Here is an 18,763-nt window from a genome sequence, read left to right as displayed (position 1 = left end):
TCAGCCTTTTATCTCAACTTTGTGCATTTCCGACTATTTTTAGAAAAGCATCACATTCCTTTCAGCTGTGCCAAACCTGGTGGCCAGATGCTTTTTTTTTTAATCCCAAGCCAAGTTGTGGTGGACATTGCCAAGCAAATAATCACACACATATTGTGCACACTTTTACTCAGGGAGTCTGCTAGCCATGTCAACTGAAAGATAACATTTACTATTTATGCTTTCTATTAGATATACGTTTGTGTATTTAACCCAGCACCTGTATAAAGACAGCATAAATTCAGATCCGACTGCATCTGGATTTATGTGAGAAGTGTAACTAAAACAGTGCTTTAATTAAGCAGATATCAAAATAGAACCAAGCTAAAAGATTATGTTATTTCTTTTGCTATAATGAATAAAAATGCTTAACACCAGAGTGAAATCATTCAAATGTAATAGTTTTGCACTCCTAATTGATCCCTGCTCCCGTATAATCCCCTTGGAGACATCTGTATTTTTAGCAAAACCACATGCCTTAGCAATTCTTAGCATTTTTTTTACCCTGTCAAAAGGTTTGTTGCACAGCTGCAGACTTCTGCCAGACAATGATTAAAATCGCACAGTTTCTAAACCTGTAGTTGTCTATTTGCATTTGGTGGGAGAGAATGTGTTTGAATCTGCATGTGAATGTTTATAAGGTGTTTCTCAGGTCATTCGTTTATGTGAAATCTAAGCAGTCTAGGTGCATGTTTGTATGTGTAAAGTATGTGATACGCGCGTTGTGCTGTAGTGAAGTGGTACGGTGGGGTGATGGAGTGGGTTAGGATTATAAATCTGCACATACTGCTGAAAAAAAATTAAACAAATACTTATTGTATCCTCCCCCCTCTCGGGAAGGCCGTGATATTCCTCTCAAGAATACTTTTTTTTTTTTTTTAATTGAAAATCCCCGTCTCACTTGTCATTTTTCCAGATCAGTTTCCAAGTTTAAACATAATGTAAAAGCTTCTTGTGTTTCTTCACTTCACTAATATTCATTATGTATTAGAAAATGTTATGCTCGGACGTCACAGATGTTACTCTCATCACTTTGGAGGAAGATGACACACGCTCTGCGTTTCTGCACACATTGTGGGAGGTTTTTTTAAAAGCTGCTTTGATGCAGAAGCGTCCACAAACTCGCTTTGTGACCTCAGAGGCACCTTCTAATCTGGCTTGTTGCAAGCGCTGCCTTCGCACTGCCTCCGTGTGCGCTGTCATTTTGCAGGGGCTTCGTGAATCAGGGCTTTGTCTAACCGAGGGAAAATACAATTACCAATGTGTGTGTGTGTGAGAGAGAGAGAGAGATACACGGAGAGAGAGAAAGAGCATGCACAGAGCGCCTGTGTGGGCTGTGACAGCCAGACACCGATGGTGAGAAGAGAAAAATTCCATTCACAGACAGAAAGTAGTTTCCTGACTCATCTCACATATTGATTAAGAGTTGCATAGAACATGTAGGCTATATTTCAACTTCTCTGGGTCCTCCCCCAAGTTATTCCACTGAGAATAATGGAAGAAAAATGGGGCACATTTTTCAATAGAGATTTTTTAGTGAACGGTGGATTAGAGCATCAGGATTTACAACAGAAGGAACATAATAATCCATAAATTTGGGAGTTTTTCTCGTGTGACATGTGTGTGTGTTGAGCAAGATCATGAGTGATCAGTAATTTAAGGTTTCACAGTTATCACTTTGCAACAGCAGTGAATTCGCTTTAAAGGGTGGGGAAGCAGTTTCCTGTTTCCAGTCCTTCAACTGAAAAGTGGTGACCTTAGAGAAACTTGCTCTACAAATTGGGATTTTCTTCTTGATTTGTTGGTCAGAACCTGTTTTTCCATGTAAAATGTGACAGCAATGACAGTGTCGTTACACACTTTGATCAGTGTTCCAAAATGTAGGTTTTTGTTTTGAAGAAGTCTCTGCACATGTCACCAATTTTAGCAGACTTGTTTATTAGCACGTTAATAGCCTACGTTTTAATTATAGAAGAAAACAGCTTCATATATCACACTTCTAACCAGGCTTAAGAAAATAAAAATATGAAGGCAAGGCCTCTGTGAAAGAAAAAAAGAAACTATTTTATTGCAGGCTTTTTTTTTTTTAATATTTCTGTAAAAATTGATATATAGTTTTTTGGGTTTATTTAAGAATTTTCCTTTTTTAGTAAAATGCTTCAACCTCACACACCCTCATAAAATGATCCCAAGTGGCAAAACCCCTCTTATGTGGAATTACTCCCGGTTAATGTCTTAAGAAAAGCCAAACCTGTGACAAGAGGAGATGAGTCACAATAGATGAGTCTACTATTACATATAATTGACATTCTTTAAATCTTAAGTTGGTTTCCTCTAATTTTTGAACTCTTTGAGGCTCTAAATAGCTAACTTTTATTTCACAATTTATAAGGCAAATGCCCAAACTGCTGTATTACGTAAACAATGTAATATTGAGGTGGAGCAACTCTTACCACGAGGTGTCATTGTCAGAAATCTTTCTATCTTTGACTTCCTGCACACTTAAACTAAACCGCACTGATGCGGTTGGCAGACAAAGTGCCCCGTTTCTGACGGTGGCAGTGACAAAAAGAATGAGCCCTGTGTGTGGGACAGATGTGAGATGACCTGGTAAAGGTGCTTGCTCATATCTCTCTTCACACTCACACCATGTCTGTCTGGTAGTTCTGTTTCACAACAAGTAATGAATGGACAGGTAAGTAAGTCAAATGATAAGCTCAAGTAAGAGGAATGCAAAAATGTGCAATAAAATCACTGCATTGATTAATGTTGCAAACAACATAATGGTTCCAAAGTCACAGATGAGCCAGTGATTACAGTGAAAAGCTGATTTCTCTTTTTCACATGATTGCTAGCCTTGACAAATCAACCCAATGACTGAACAACACATTTTCACTGAGTCTGTGCAGAACAAATCTATTTACGCACTGGATTTTCTGCGAAATCATTGTTTTTAGTTTGTTTTCCGTATTGCTCACTGCAAATGAAGAATATAAAGAAAGTAATATTAAAACATAATAAAAAGCAACATTGGAACGAATCTGAGCATGAGAGTTGCTGCTTCTGGTCTACTCAGAATAACTTCAGATGTCCGAAAGCACACCTACACAACCACAAGCTTCCTCTGTTCACCTCTTCTGCAGCATGGTTGATCGCTTATCATCTGCTCAACAGCACAACACAGCCACACGCCAGTGCACTTTTTTTCATTTAACTTGTGCGTTTTAAATTAAAAACATTTAGGAAATGTTATTTTGACAGCATATGCTGGGTTTTTAACTTGGTTAATGAACCTGCTGTTTTCCAGGAGGTTTACTGCAGTCTTGATGGTTGATGAAGTCATTCACAGCAGTCTTGATTTTTTTTTTTGTTTGTTTCTTTCTTTTTCAGTTTGGAGCAGAAGGCTGGTTACCACAGGGCAGGAAAGCTTGTGGCTTTGGTGATTATGCAGTTCCTTCCAATTCTTTTTTCTATACTAAACGATATTTGTTACCCAACTAAAAATAAAGCCAGTATGGAAGTGCAAAATGCTTCCCTTTCTTTAATGGCTGCTACAGGCTCCTGTGTTAAAATACCCAGATTTACAGCATAAATACAACCAGACACAACAAATGGGATTTTGTTCTCTGGCTTCTTCTACCTCTGAGACAAAAGCACGTTCCGGGGTTTTTCTTTTCCACTTAATTATTTTAAAATATTTAATTTAATTTTTTGTGTGTGTCTTTGTGATCTTGGGAAGATACTCTTTGTTTTTGCTAGTAAAACTTGGCAACTCATTTATGATCAGAGTGAATTACAGATTGCCATTGCCAAGCTGGTATCCAGTGCCAATGTTGGCTGAGAGCTCTCTCCTCCAAATATGGTTGCATCAGGTGACAATAGAGGCAATTTTTGCTTTGGAGTTCTTTGATATTTAAGAATCCTTGTTTTGTGCCTGAAATAACCCACAATGCACACCCACATTTTCTGTTTTACTAATCTGTTCACAGTTGTTTGAGTCGAAGATTTTAGACCAGATGGCATCTAGTGATTCTCAATAGTGCCTGGGTGGTTTTCAATGACTTGCCTCTCCAGACCATAATCACATCCTCACATTAGGCATTTTCTAACAGTAGATTCCTTTACTATGTGCTGTGCCCTGATATTTTACAATCTTTCATAACAGATGTACGGTTTTTTAGTAGCCTTTACATCTCATTGTAAGTTTTCCAGGTACAACAACATGTATAATACTGAGAAAAATGCCATTTTTAAACGTATTGTTTTCATTGGGGCGATCGTGGCTCAAGGGTTGGGAGTTATCAATAAGTTTGATGTGTCACATGGCCCTCTTCCTATTGAAAAAACAAAAGTTGTATCCAAGATGACTGACTTCTAAATGGCCACCATGGTCACCACCCATCTTGAGGAGTTTGCCCCCTCACATATACTAATGTGCCACAAACAGGACTTTAATATCACCAACCATTCCCATTTTATTACAGTGTATCCATATAAATGACCCACCCTGTATTTTAGAAAAGGGAATTAATCATGTTTTTGTGATATACCACTGGCCAACAGGCCAAACAGATTGCAGTTTTGGCTGTGGCTGAAGCTTCAAGGGGATTCTGTTCAGCTTTCATGAGACTCAGTCGAGGATAGCATTTCCCTGCCCACAATATATATGTTGGGGATGGGGCACTGCTGACTTCAAGTGAGGGTATAGACAGGCAGACTTCCTGTCTGCCTTTCTATGCAGGCAGACTTCCTGCCTGTATAGAAAGGTAGGTCTATCACTTCATGACTGAACTGCTGGGGCTTCTAAGCATTTTCACTTTGCATTAATACTGTGGAATATCTGATTGTGGAGAATAGGAGGGAAGAAATTTCACAGACTTCGCTTATAGTGAGCTCTTTAGAGCGCCCCATTCTTTCATAAATGTTTATTTAAAGGCTACATTGTTGGTACTTGATTTTGTAGACCTATAATGGAACTAAAAACACCTGAATTCAAAAATTAAAAGGTGTGGCCCAATACTTTTGTCTATCTCAAACTCTTTTTCAAAGGTGAGGGAAGGTGGAGCAGGAGAGCGGCTGATGGATTAGTGGCAGCATCTGCATCTGTTTGGTAGAGCAGGTGGATATTGGTCAGTCTGTGTTCCTACTCTGAATTATGGCTAATCTGTGGGTGACACTTTCACACAATTGTTTGCAATTGTTTACAGAACTTAAATGTGTTTTTCACTGCTTAAAGTTTCATGTGGCACCATTAAAAAAATTTAACTTGTATCTGTTCTGAAAATTGGGTTAAATAATGTCTTTGTTTTGCTTTGTTTGCTTCTTTGTGAATGCCTTCAGCTTCAGACCCACACATACAATGACTCAGAGAAATCTGAGATGCAAGGGAAAGAAGTCCATGATGTTAAGGACTTCAACCTCCAGCAGTTATAAAACATGGAGTTTACGCTGGCAAATAATGGTATTTGTTTGTATCATAAGCTGGCGTTCTCTAATTCTTCCATTCTCATTTGCTTGTAGTTTCTGGTACCTTTAAATAGCTAATCATTGCTACCCTTACTTGAAAAGTGGCACCAACAGTAAGGTCATCACCCAAACTGCAACACTAAGTATATAAACATGTGGTTGAGGTGGAGCACCACTTGCCACATGATCTCATTGAAACCTTAAATCTGTCCATCTTTAATTTCCTGCACATTTAAGTTAAACCCCACTGCTGTGGTCAACAGACAAGGCGTTGTATTTCTGACACTAGTGGTGACAAAAAAACAGAGGCCTGTTTGTAGGACAGAAAAAGGTATGAGATGAAATCATGGGCTTTTACAAATATTTGTTCATATCTTCAAGCATCTCTGGTGTTGTTACTGTATTTTGCAACATGCCATGAGTGGACATGATCATTATATATCTGTTTAAGCTCCTTAATATATGAACAATAACGAGCTCAAGAGAAAAATAAAAATCTGTAATTCAGTAAGTACATTCATTAACATTTCAAACAAAATCATCTTTCAAAAGTTGTACATGAGTCACTTATTAGATTACATTAAAAAATGTTTTTTTCACGTTTGGCATCCTGTAACAAATCAGAAGACTGCATTAGAAATATCAGTAAGTCTGTACAGAACAAATCTATTCCATTAATGAATTTTATGACATTGTCAAAGTTTTGGCCATCAGAGTTGAATATATATATATATATATATATATTTTTTTAATTCCAACTCAATTACATGGATTTGAACGGGGGAACAAAGTCATATCAGAAAATAAAAAGAAATTCAAAATAAAATAAAAGCATTGTCTGGATTAAACCTGAGCGTGAGAGAATAAAGTTGCTGCTGCTTTTGGTCTGTTCATGATAGCTTAATAGGACACACAGTGCATCTACACAACCACAAGCTTCCTCCATTCACCTCGTTTGCAGTCTTTCTCATCACATTATGCCACTTCATACAGTCATGTGAAAGATAAAGTTTTCACACACACCCATCAATTCATCAGACTGTGGAATCATATCTAGTAGCAATAATTTTTCAGTCCTTTGAGTTTTGAAGCATTTGTTTTTGTAAACTGTCTTGAGATTCAGCATTTATCAAATCTGGGTTGAAGTGTGTACTTCGACTAGGTTGTGGAAACACCCTGATTCTTTTCTCTTTCAGCCATTCTGTCATACATTTGCTATCGTACCTGTGCTTGGGATCATTGTAGTGTTGCATGCCCCAGTTTTGGCCAAGTTTTAGCTATTGGACAGATGGCCTCACATTTTACCTCGAGAATACTTTGGTATACTGAGGAATTTGTGGTCGACTCAATGATTGTAAGGTCCCCAGCTGCATCACAAACCAAAAAGCATCCCCCTTCCACCACCTTGACTGAAAGTTGGTTTGAGCTGTTTGTGCTGATACACTTTGTTTGGTTTTTGCGAACATTTCAACTTTGATCTCATCTGTCTAAAATATATTATTGCAGAAGTTTTGTTGTTGTTTTTTTTCAGATGCAACTTTGCAAACCTAAACTATGGTAGAACACTTTGTTTGTTGGTTTTTTCTCCTGGAGTCTTTGTCCTGGTAACTCTTCCAAACAAGCCATAATGTCTAATGTTTTTTTAATTGTTCTGTCACAAACTTTAACAGGCCTATATAACCTAATCTAGCCTCTGAGCATTGCACTGTCAGACCTTGGAGTGAATATATGGTGTTTTGTTGCTCTAGATTGAAATTGCAATAACACTAAGTGCAATACTCTCTCTGGCATCATTGTATTATACTCATATTGTATGCATTTGTACTCTATTTTATTCTATTTTATTCAATTGTATATAGTATTTTATTTTATTCTATTCTATTGTGTACTGTATCTTATTGTTATCTTATTCCAGTGTTTTTCTTTAATTTTTCTATGCAACTTTGCACTGTCCACTGCTGTAACAAAACAAATTTCCCACGCGTGGGACTAATAAAGGTTATCTTATCTTATCTTAGATCAGCCAACTTGGTGAAGATCTACTTAGATTTACTTAGTTTTTCACAGAATTATATAGTCAAACTTTTTTCTTTACATGACTGTACTGATTTACACTTTTACACAATTTCATCCACAAGTAGCCATTTCAAATGAAAAAAAGTGAGGGAATGTTGATGACAGCATATTCTGGATTTTTAACTTGATTGTGCCATGGTGTGCTGTTCTACTAAACCTTGTTTAGTAGTATGTCTGTGGTTGATGATACCATATACTGCACATTGTTGATATTTAAGTGCTGGATTTGAAGCTGAAATCTGATGCTCATGGGGCTGACAAGTTGGTGATCCTGGTCTTTCAGCAGTGAAAGAAGACTCTGGGTTTTTAACTTGGTTACTCATGTTGTGATATTTTCCACCCTGTTTGGTAGCGTGTCTATGTTTGATGATAACATATAGTGCACATTGTTGATATTTAAGTGCTGGATTTGAAGCTGAAATCTGGTTTGAACAGGGCTGGGCTGCTGGGGAGGTCAGTGCTCCTGTAGAAAAAGTCAATAATTAAATTACCCATTTTTAGATGGTAAATTCAATAAATTTAGTTTCAACTATCCCCCAAAAAATAAATAATGCTCTTACGTTTCCAGTCATAAAAACTCTGGAAGATGAGGGCAGTCAGTATGAGAATCAGAAGCACTATGCCAAAATAAATGTAGAAGTATGGCCTCCAGTTCTTATCCTCATTGTGATCAGGGCTCGGTGTTGTTCCTACAAAAGCAGAATCACCAGATCAGTCGTGCTAAACTGCATCCACGAAAATGTTGGCAGTGATTTTCTGACAAATAAAGCTTCTCACCTGCATTTTTATCATTATTATCGGGGGTTTCAATCCCCTGGTACATGTCTTCAGGGAATGATACATAGTAGACAGAATTAACACTTCATATTTTATTATTTTATATTTTAATGCTGATGAAGAATAAAATATATCTGAAAGCATACCTGATACTGAGATGATGATGGAATGGCTGATTATGCTGCCATTATATCCTAGTAAACCACATCTGTACATGCCATCGTCATGAATGGAAATCTCCTTGAAATTTAAATATGAGATCAGCTTATCCTTATCAGGATTCTGTGTTATCTTCACATTTTTTGTTTCATGAATCCGTTCACAGTTGACTGAGTCAAAGAGTTTACACCAGGTGACCTCCAGCGTTTCTCCACAGTGTATAACCGGACAGCTGACTGTCAGACTTTGTCGTGGAGGAGTCTTCCAAGTGCTGTTTCTTCGGACCATAATCGTAACTTCACATGATGCATGTAAACCTAAAAATAAGTAAAGAAGAGAGATTTAGAGGTGATAATAGTTTAAAACTGTTTTTCTTTGTTTTTTAAATTGTTTTGAACATTATCTTATTTATATCTGATTGTTGTATAATTAAATTATTGAGTTGATTAAAACAGTCACTGTATGTAGGAACTATTGCATTTTTTGACATTACTCATAGTTCTTAGCTTGACTATGGTGCTTGTTTTACAAGCTTAAGCATCAAAGTGTTATTCCTGTCTTACACTACTGTTGTAACTACTAATAGCAAAACATATATTATGGGCATCAAATTGAAAATAAGCTAATACCATTTATAAATTATATTATTAATTTCAAGCATTTTACATGTTTTCTTTGTTCTACTGCGAATAAAATATGATTTTATAATATATGCAGATTTCTTGCATTGTGTTTTCATTTACATTTTACTAAGCATCCCAACTTTTTTGGAATTACACAAATTGTCATTTTCATACTAAAATTGTCAACTTTTGTATGTTGAAGATTAAATCTTAATTTATGTGGTTAAAATATCATTTTGTGATTTAATATCAGTATCACACATCAAATTTGTATCAATTCTACATGCTATGTTTAAGTTCAGGATTCAGCAACACACATGAAAAAACAATAGAATAAAAGAAAAAATAAAGATCAAAACAAGATAGGAACCAAAATGGAATGGGAAAGCACTCATTCTATGGCAGTGCTCATTTTGTGCACTCCTTGGAAGGAATACAAAGATTAAACTTAAGAATCAAATTATTTAAGAGCTTTCGCTTTTTAAAATATATTGCAATACTTTTACTATCATGACACGGTGTCATGTTTCAGTGTACCCAATTATTATATCTATGTCTCTTATGTTCTACATTCCAGTCTTGTGCTCTCAGTCTTTACTTTTCAGTCTCAGCAAACAAATATCTCATTTGTTTAAGTTGTTCTTCCATCCATCCTTCCATTTTTACAATTAGTTTATATTAAATAACTTATCATTAATAGAAGAGCTTTCAGAAAAAGCATTAATAAAGGTTTACCTTTACCGTGTCCATCTACAGAGACAAACACAAAGCAGCAAAAAATCATCAGAGAGTTAAATCTGTCCATCAGGCTCATCATACTCACGACCTTAAATTTTCAAATTATCTGTTGAAGGTACTGCAGAGGCTTCTTGTACTTGTGAAAAACTCACCACTTCCTTACTCCCTGCATGTGTGCTGCACACACATGTGCATTTCATGTTGTAACATGTTTTTTAGTTTCAGTATTAAGGAAGAATGAAGTTACTCCATTTCCTCCTCGGTTTGTTTGTTGTTTATATTTGATTTTTATATTCCTTCTTAGCATCAAGGGCCTTTTGCAGCTATTTCCACTTCCTTTTTATTTCCATTAGCAGTCTGGTTAGGGTTTAAAGAGTTTAGTTCCTTGTGTTATTTTCCTTAGCCTTTACCTGTGTGCCTCTGTGTTAGGTTATATAGTGTTAGGGTCTTATCTCTGTTTTTGTGATTTCTTGTTTTACTTTGTTTTACTGTCATGTCTCTCTTGTGTCATGCCTCTGCTTTTATTTCCTGTCTGTCTTCATCTTCATTTTGTTCAGCTGGGTTTATTTTCCTTTCGGTTTTCACTTTACACATTAGTAAAGACAACTTAACATTATTAATAAGGTATTGGAAAATTTACTTTTAAACCATGAATGAACCAGTAGACTTGCTCCAGAGTGAGAGTCCCTGTCCTTCGTGGAGTCCATGCTGGGATGCTAGATAGTGCCCTATTCAGAGACTCCATTCTTCCTGCTGGGCAACATGTGAACAATGACAGTGAACTCTGAAAGGCTTATGTAACGGACACCTAGTTCAAATATAGGGGTGTTCATGAGCGCACTAGGCGCCAGGACTCCTTAAGTGCCAAGTCTAGGATTGATTTTCTAATAAGGCCATCAGACCTATGGCTCTATGTCTTGGACACTCGGGTGAACAGAGATGTTGAACCGTTAATAGATCACCACATGTAGTGAGGTTGGGCTGGAATGTCTGGTGGAGGGCCCTGTCTGGGATATCTTCACTGTGGACACTGAGTCCACGTGGAGCATATTCCACTTTCCTGTCTGTCTTTACTGCTCCACTATCTAATAAAGGTAAAATGCCATAAATCTGTCTTTAAAAACAAATAAATAAAAGAGCAGCATCAGGGAAGAAGTAGGACAATTCATCCACTACTGTAGCTAAGGTCACAGGGTTAAAAAAGTTCCACCCTTGGGAGGTGGATGAAAAGTCCCCATGTCTTTATTGTTCATTAAACTGGGATAGTGTTTTCCCTCTTTAACAAGGGAGCTCTCTGGGAAGGTTAGTGTCATCAGTCCACCCTTTAGTCAAACCTCAGATTGAAGAGGAACAGTGTAGCTTTCATTCTAGTTGTGGTTCAGGTGGATCAACTCTTTATTGCCTCAAGAATAATAAAGATTGTGTGAGTTTTTGTCCAATCTCACACAACCTTCTCTTTTAGAACAGCTTAAATTATGCTCTCCAATGGCCAGGCCACTTGGGCATGGGAATTGCTCCAAGTCTGGATACTTCTGGGTTTTCTTGGTTGACCTGCAATATCATGTGGAAGTGAACAGTAATTTTGAATTGGCAAACTGGGGTGAAAGTCCTCAGTAAGTTTTTGAAAAGGGGACTCTCTGGGAAGCTTTGTCCCAGCTCTATATAGTTTTTGTCCTGTCCTACAAATCAGCATGTTCTGTAGTCACAAAGGAGTCATTCATTGCTTTCCTTGATGTGTCCTTTGGAGGTTTGCCTCAGGAATATGGTGTATTAGGCCAAAGGTTACAGGCCATTTAGTCCCAGTAAAACTATAGAAAGAGATTGGTTCACATTGTAAGTGGACTGGACTCCACCAGTACTGAGCTTCTGTTCAGAACTTTTATGGATGGGTGGGTGGTGTAAGGTCAAAATCAGTTGATTTGTGGGCCTTACCATCTCATTTCTGATTTTTTTTACATAATGTAGTGTAAGTTTAAGGTGATCAGAGTGATAATCTCCAGGTTGTACTGGCCAAGTGTGAAACAACTATGGACAACAATTAGCACCAAGTCTATGACCATGATTCTCAGTCGCAAAAGTTAAAAGTACCCATTTCAGGTTGGGGATGAGCTGCTGCCCTTTGCTCATGCTTGAGGGACATACTAAGCAAGAAACTGACACATGGAGCTGTGCAGCATCTGCAGAGAATGTCTGAAAGACTGAAATTAGACAAGCAGGTGTTGGAAATGTGCTTGATCCAAAGGTTGTCTGATTTCTCCCTTAGAGATATGGTGAGGAACATGAAATGGGCTCACAGCAGAGTCACTCTTTCAAACTGAAAGGAGCCAGGTGTCAGGTTAAGGCTGTGTGCAGGCAGAAGTGGAAGTAGAAGGACCCAAAGTGCAGACACTCGGAGGCGGAAAATAACTCAAAACTCAGCTTTTATTGCTGGATGGCAAAACGTAACAAAAATCCAAATAAACTTACATGACCAGGCAGACAGAACACACAGCCTAAATGAGAGTAGATCAGAACACAGACACAAAGAAACACAGGGCTTAAATACACAGAGGGAGCAATCAGGGAATGGGTAACAGGAGGGAAACACAGCTGGGGCAAATCAGGCCTAACGAGACAAGGGGAAGCAAAACCAGACACAATAACATCAGACATGGACTTTCAAAGTAAAACAGGAAACATTACACAGACTCACAGGCAGGCACTATAACAAAGGGAACAGAGACGTGGGACCAGGGCAGACACAGACACTGACTGGACGTGGGGATACAGCAGACAGGGGAGACAGCAACATGGAACACAGACAGAAAACCAGAACACTAAAACTTTAACCAAACCCCACCCAGAGAACCTAAACTAAGAATAATCCTAAAACCCATAAAGCAAAGCTAGAATATAATGAAATAACAAAATCAAAGAACCAAAAACACAAAACACTGGGTCAACGACCCAGGGACCCTAGCACCAGGTTGTTTCAGGTCTATTCAAGAGGCCCAAGAAACAGACATAATACACCTCTTCTTACCTCTGAAAACCTCCATAGACACTGTTATGGCCCGTCTAGGCGCGGCCAGACCACAACATAAAGGGTGATCCATCCCCGTCCAACCCCAAGCAGCACGTCACACACTTAATATTTTGTGACAGTGATTTATTTACAATAAGTGCAGTTAAACGAAGGAAGGGAGCATATCATAACTTCAGGGTGAACCCAAGGCCAAAACAACAAACAAAAAGTAACCTATCTCAGGAATAAACACAACTTACCTGCTCAAAAGAACTAAACCAAACGGCAATCACTTTCCTCCCTGCCTAACAAAAACAGGAGAAAACTGATCAAACAAAAAGGCGGTCCACCCCTACATGCTCTTACATTAACATAATATAGTGACACAGTGAACGGTCTGCCGGTTGGGTTGGGCCGAGGATGAATGAATTGGCAGTCCCAGGCGGTCTCTTCTTATCCGCTGTCTCGCAGTCCTCAGCCAACTGGTGTGAGCCATCCACCAATCCCGGAGGAGCACCTGGACACTCAAATTCACACATGATTACGATCACAGTCGTAACAGACACAGATAGGCAGCATATAGCTATCTAAAAGACATGTATATCCCATTATATTGATGCTCAAAGTTATGGGAAAAAAGCATATTGTAAATAAAGAAAGAATCTTGGCTGGAGTAGGTGAAAATTAGATTTGATTGGCCGTTTTTATAAGAGCTTAAATGTGTTTTTCTGTGTTTAAGATTTCATGTGGCTATTGTATTTCAGAAGTAATGAAGGTTAAAAAAAAACTTGAAATATTAAATAATAAACATATTAAAAGCACTCATTATTCCATGGTATGAGCCTGGGCACACTGCTCACCAGCTTATAAATCACAGCAAACCTTTCCACAAGCATAATGTAGTAAATGAGTGTTATTTTCTGTCAATTTCTGTTTTTGAGACTTGACAAGAAAATTATGATCATGCATTACTGCTTTATTGACCTGTTAGCTGATATCACACACTGCACATACAGTAAAAGATGGCCACAGCTCGAAATTATTAAAAGCGAAGGCAGTTCACAAGTACCTTAAATCTGAATTCTTTCTAAGAACGAGGGGCAACTTCTGTGATTTCAAAAAGAAAAAATGTTTGGTCGTATAGATATGAAAAAACTTTCCCTGGTCCCCCCACCATATATGCCTCAGTAAAAACAAATGGGCAGAATCAATGGTTTGAACTTATACTGAATGCAACATAAAAAAAAAATCATACCTATAGAGTCTGTAGTCTATTGTCTATGTTTTTATTTTAAAAAACAAAACAAAAAATCAAACATGTATATATACAAATACATATATACTAATGTAGATAAACTGAGTGTAAGTATTAGAGAGCCAGGATTAAATACCCATTTATACTGACATTTTAAATTATACTAAACAGTTAAATTGCAGCTTTACCATAATTGTTTTAATATTTTTGATAAACGCCTCTTTTTTCCAGGAAAATGCTCTAACTTCAGACTCACTTATAAAATGATTCCGAGAAATTTTAAGGGTGAAAATCCCCCTTAAACAGAATTGCACACAGTGTATGTCCACAAAAAGGCCATAACATTTTACAAGGGGAGATTTCTTTAAGGTTTCCAACCTCAAATGGTTAACAAACATAGAGTCTACTATGACAACTACTGTGTTGTCTTTATTTAATATTTCCTCTAATCCCCCCATTCTCTGTTGCTTGTAGTTTCTGGTACCTTTTAAAAGCTAACCAATACTACTCTTTCTTGTTTTTCTTTTAGTTTAAGTATAGAATATGTGAAAAACAGGACCAATAATAAGGCCATTGCCCAAAGTGCAATATTAACAATGCGTACATGTGGTTGAAGCTGAGCGTCCCCTGTTCACAAAATGTCATTGTCAGAAATGTTTCCATCTTTAACTTCCTGCACATTTGAGCTAAACCACACTTCTGTGGTCAATAGGCAAGGTGTTGTCTCTGACAGTAGTGGTGACAAAAACAACAAGCGCTGTATGAGGCACAGGTATGAGAAACTGTTCATATCTCTTAAATCTCTCTAGTGCTGATTAACATGTCTTTTTTTAATGACTGCCATCTTTCTATAACAAATCAGTCAGAAAACTGCATTTAAGTGTTATTTGTCTGTCAAGAAGAAATCTGTTTATGACCTTTTTATGAAAGTACGACAGTTACTGCAGTCAAGTCAATACAAGGACTGGAATCAGATGACATCAGAAGCACAATACAAAGTACAATAAATTATTAGTTGAAAAAGAAGTGCTGCTGCTGGGAACAAACCTGAGGGCTAGAGAATGAAGTCACTGCTGCTTCCGGTTTAGTCACGATAACTCTAGAAGACATGCAGTTCAGAACCACAAGCTTCCTCCATTCATCTGTTCAGCAGTATGGCTGTACAGCTGTACGTTTCATCACATGACTCCACCACATTTTGCAAAACATTTTTTAGTTTTTTCATCTGCAAGTGTCCATTTAAAATCAACAACACTCAGGAAAATTTGATGACAGCATACTCTGGGTTTTTAACTTGGTTAGTCTCGGTGTGCCGTTTTCCAGCAGGTTTGCCGTGGTTGATGACAGCATACGTTGCATAGTCTTCATTCCTGACTGCTGGATTTGAAGCTGAAATCTGGTACTCATGCGGCTCGTGAGCTGGTGATCCTGGTCTTTCAGCAGTGAAAGAAGACTCTGGGTTTTTAACTTGGTTAGTCATGGTGTGATATTTTCCACCCTGTTTGGTAGCGTGTCTATGTTTGATGATACCATATACTTCACAGTCTTGATATTTAAGTGCTGGATTTGAAGCTGAAATCTGGTTCGAACCGGGCTGGGAAGCTGGTGATACTGATCTTTCTGGAGTGTATGATGAATAGATGTCATTTAAAACAGACAAGTTGGTCAGTGGGACAGGAGTGGAAGGAGGGCTCCATTTAGGGAGGTCTGGTATCATAAGAGTCGGCATTTCCTATGGCACAAAACACCAAAATGAGAATATATTAAACATATATTAGAATATATTAGTAAAAAAAAATTCTCGACACTCCCATGACAATAAATCTTAAGCAAGGTGGAAGATAATTAGCTTAGAAAACAAGTAAAATCAGCCTGCCAGGTTGTCAGAGGCTCACAAAATGTTATATACTGTATTACTTGTTTATTTTATGGCCTATAAAAACATTCAAACTGAAACAAAAAGAAAGAAATTGTTCATCAGTGAGTGAAACTACGGGTTCTCCTATTTTCAAGCCTGTTGTTAGACCAAAAGTACCCTGAAAAAAAAGTCAAAAATTATACTACTTCAAGGTGCCATTAGACGCTGGCTCCAAAAGTGAGTAAGTAAAATTTTACTTATATAGCACCTTTCAAGACAAGGATAACAAAGTGCTTCACAACAAAATAACAGTGCATAAATAATACTTTTTGTCCCCCCAAATATCCCAAAAATATATTTTGATATGACCAACATTACCTCTCCCTTTACGTAGTTTAAGGTCAGCACTCCTGTAGAAAAGCCAATAAATAAATTACCCATTTTTAGATGGTAAATTCAATGAAATCAGTTTCAACCATCCAAAATAAAAATTTGTGCTCTTACGTTTCCAGTCACAAGAACTCAAGAAGATGAGGGCAGTCAGTATGAGAATAAGAAGCACTATGCCAAAACAAATGTAGAAGTATGGTCTCCAGTTTTCATTGTGATCAGGGCTCAGTGTTGTTCCTACAAAAGCAGAATCACCAGATCAGTCGTGCTAAACTGCATCCACGAAAATGTTGGCAGTGATTTTCTGACAAATAAAGCTTCTCACCTGCATTTTTATCATTATTATCGGGGGTTTCAACTCCCTGGTACATGTCTTCAGGGAATGATACATAGTAGACAGAATTAACACTTCATATTTTATTATTTTATATTTTAATGCCGAAGAAGAATAAAATATACCTGAAAGCATACCTGATACTGAGATGATGATGGAATGGCTGATTACGCTGCCATTATATCCTAGTAAACCACATCTGTACATGCCATCGTCATGAATGGAAATCTCCTTGAAATTTAAATATGAGATCAGCTTATCCTTATCAGGATTCTGTGTTATCTTCACATTTTTTGTTTCATGAATCCGTTCACAGTTGACTGAGTCAAAGAGTTTACACCAGGTGACCTCCAGCGTTTCTCCACAGTGTATAACCGGACAGCTGACTGTCAGACTTTGTCGTGGAGGAGTCTTCCAAGTGCTGTTTCTTCGGACCATAATCGCAACATCACACGAAGCATGTAGACCTGCAATATTTTTTTTTTTTAATTAATGCGTAATTCTTACCAGAAAAGAATTAACGCCTGTTTACGTAAAGCATATTTTCTTCTTTTGTGATCACAACAATGAAATACATTTTTTATCTTAATACTATATAAATTGTCCCATCCCACACATGTCGTCCATCTTAATTATTTATCTATCTGTCATTTTATTAGTCTAATTATGTCCCAGAGCTCTCTGGAGTGCTAACATTTCAAAGACAGAGAGAATATAGACATAATGGTAATTAGATGCTGTGTATTTAAAAACAACATGTTTCATATTCACATGTATATTTATACATAAGACAATTTATTTTATACAGTTTGTATTTCATTCTATCAGTATTGTTTCCTCAGTAACTGGAGGACTTACTGGCCATTTACTTGCGCAAGATAAGATTAAGATTCATGTTTGTAAAGATTTGTTTTAAGTTTTATCTTATCTGCTACAGATGTAATGTTTACATGATTTAATTAATGTTTAATTAATGTTTTTACAATAAACTTTATGATAATATGCATTGTATAAAGGAACTGTATTGTATTGTGTGGCTTTTGTGTGGCATGGTTGAGATTTAGTGCCGTGAGGCTGCATGCCACAGAGGGAAATCTAGTTGCAGATTTTACCTTTACTCTGGTTTACACTGAGAGAATGCACCTCCTGATCTGAAGCAAAAGCCCTTTAGTCTTACTCACACATAATTCAGTGCTCAGTCAAATAATAGACACCTCAGAAACCTAATATTAATGATGAGAGGTGTAACAAATCTACAGATAGACAAGAAGCCAATAATACTTCGAGGTAGTGCCCATATGCCCTGGTAATAAAAGGTAATAAAAATATTCACATATTTTCTACGATTTTCCCTCATCATCTATAATATTGACATGTAATTTCCATCATAGTGGCTGTAACACATAAATATGCCCAAATTTGTCATGCCATGTTCAAATAATTCATATCAGCACATTTTTCCAAGAACAACATCTGATTATTTGGTTAATTAGGTGTGCCTTTATGATTTGACGTTACATAAAATATCATCTCTCTATTTTTTTTTAACTCCATAGCGTGCCCCAGAAGTACGTCACTATTATAAAATGTATGTATTGTTAAATGGCTGTACATACTCTTTTTATTTAGTCCAGCAACAACGCCATGTATACAACAATAACAATAAAGTGTGCTACATTGTTTGTTTTTGGTACAACTTTAAAGAAAGTTGAATTAAGCATTTTAATCTCTGTCGTGTTTTTTTCACACTCATTATGTTAAATATTAAATAAATAGTTTTAAACTTCTATCTTTGTTCCTCAGTAATGATTACTCTATATCTCTCTAGTCTATGTTCTAGCAGTGTGCTCTAAAGTGTTCCTACCCTCAAACAACCATGGCACATCTATAACAGCTAGTCCATCAATAAAATAATATCTATGTTTACCTTTGCCGCTTCCATGGACAGAGACAAACACACAGCAGCAAAATATTATCAGATAATTCAGTTTATCCTTTAGGCTCAACATGCTCACAGCCTGAAAGTTTTCAAATAGTTGACTGT

The sequence above is a fragment of the Rhamphochromis sp. 'chilingali' genome, assembly GCF_963969265.1.
Source record: "Rhamphochromis sp. 'chilingali' genome assembly, chromosome: 14".
NCBI lineage: Eukaryota > Metazoa > Chordata > Actinopteri > Cichliformes > Cichlidae > Rhamphochromis > Rhamphochromis sp. 'chilingali'.
This window is presented reverse-complemented; position numbering follows the sequence as displayed.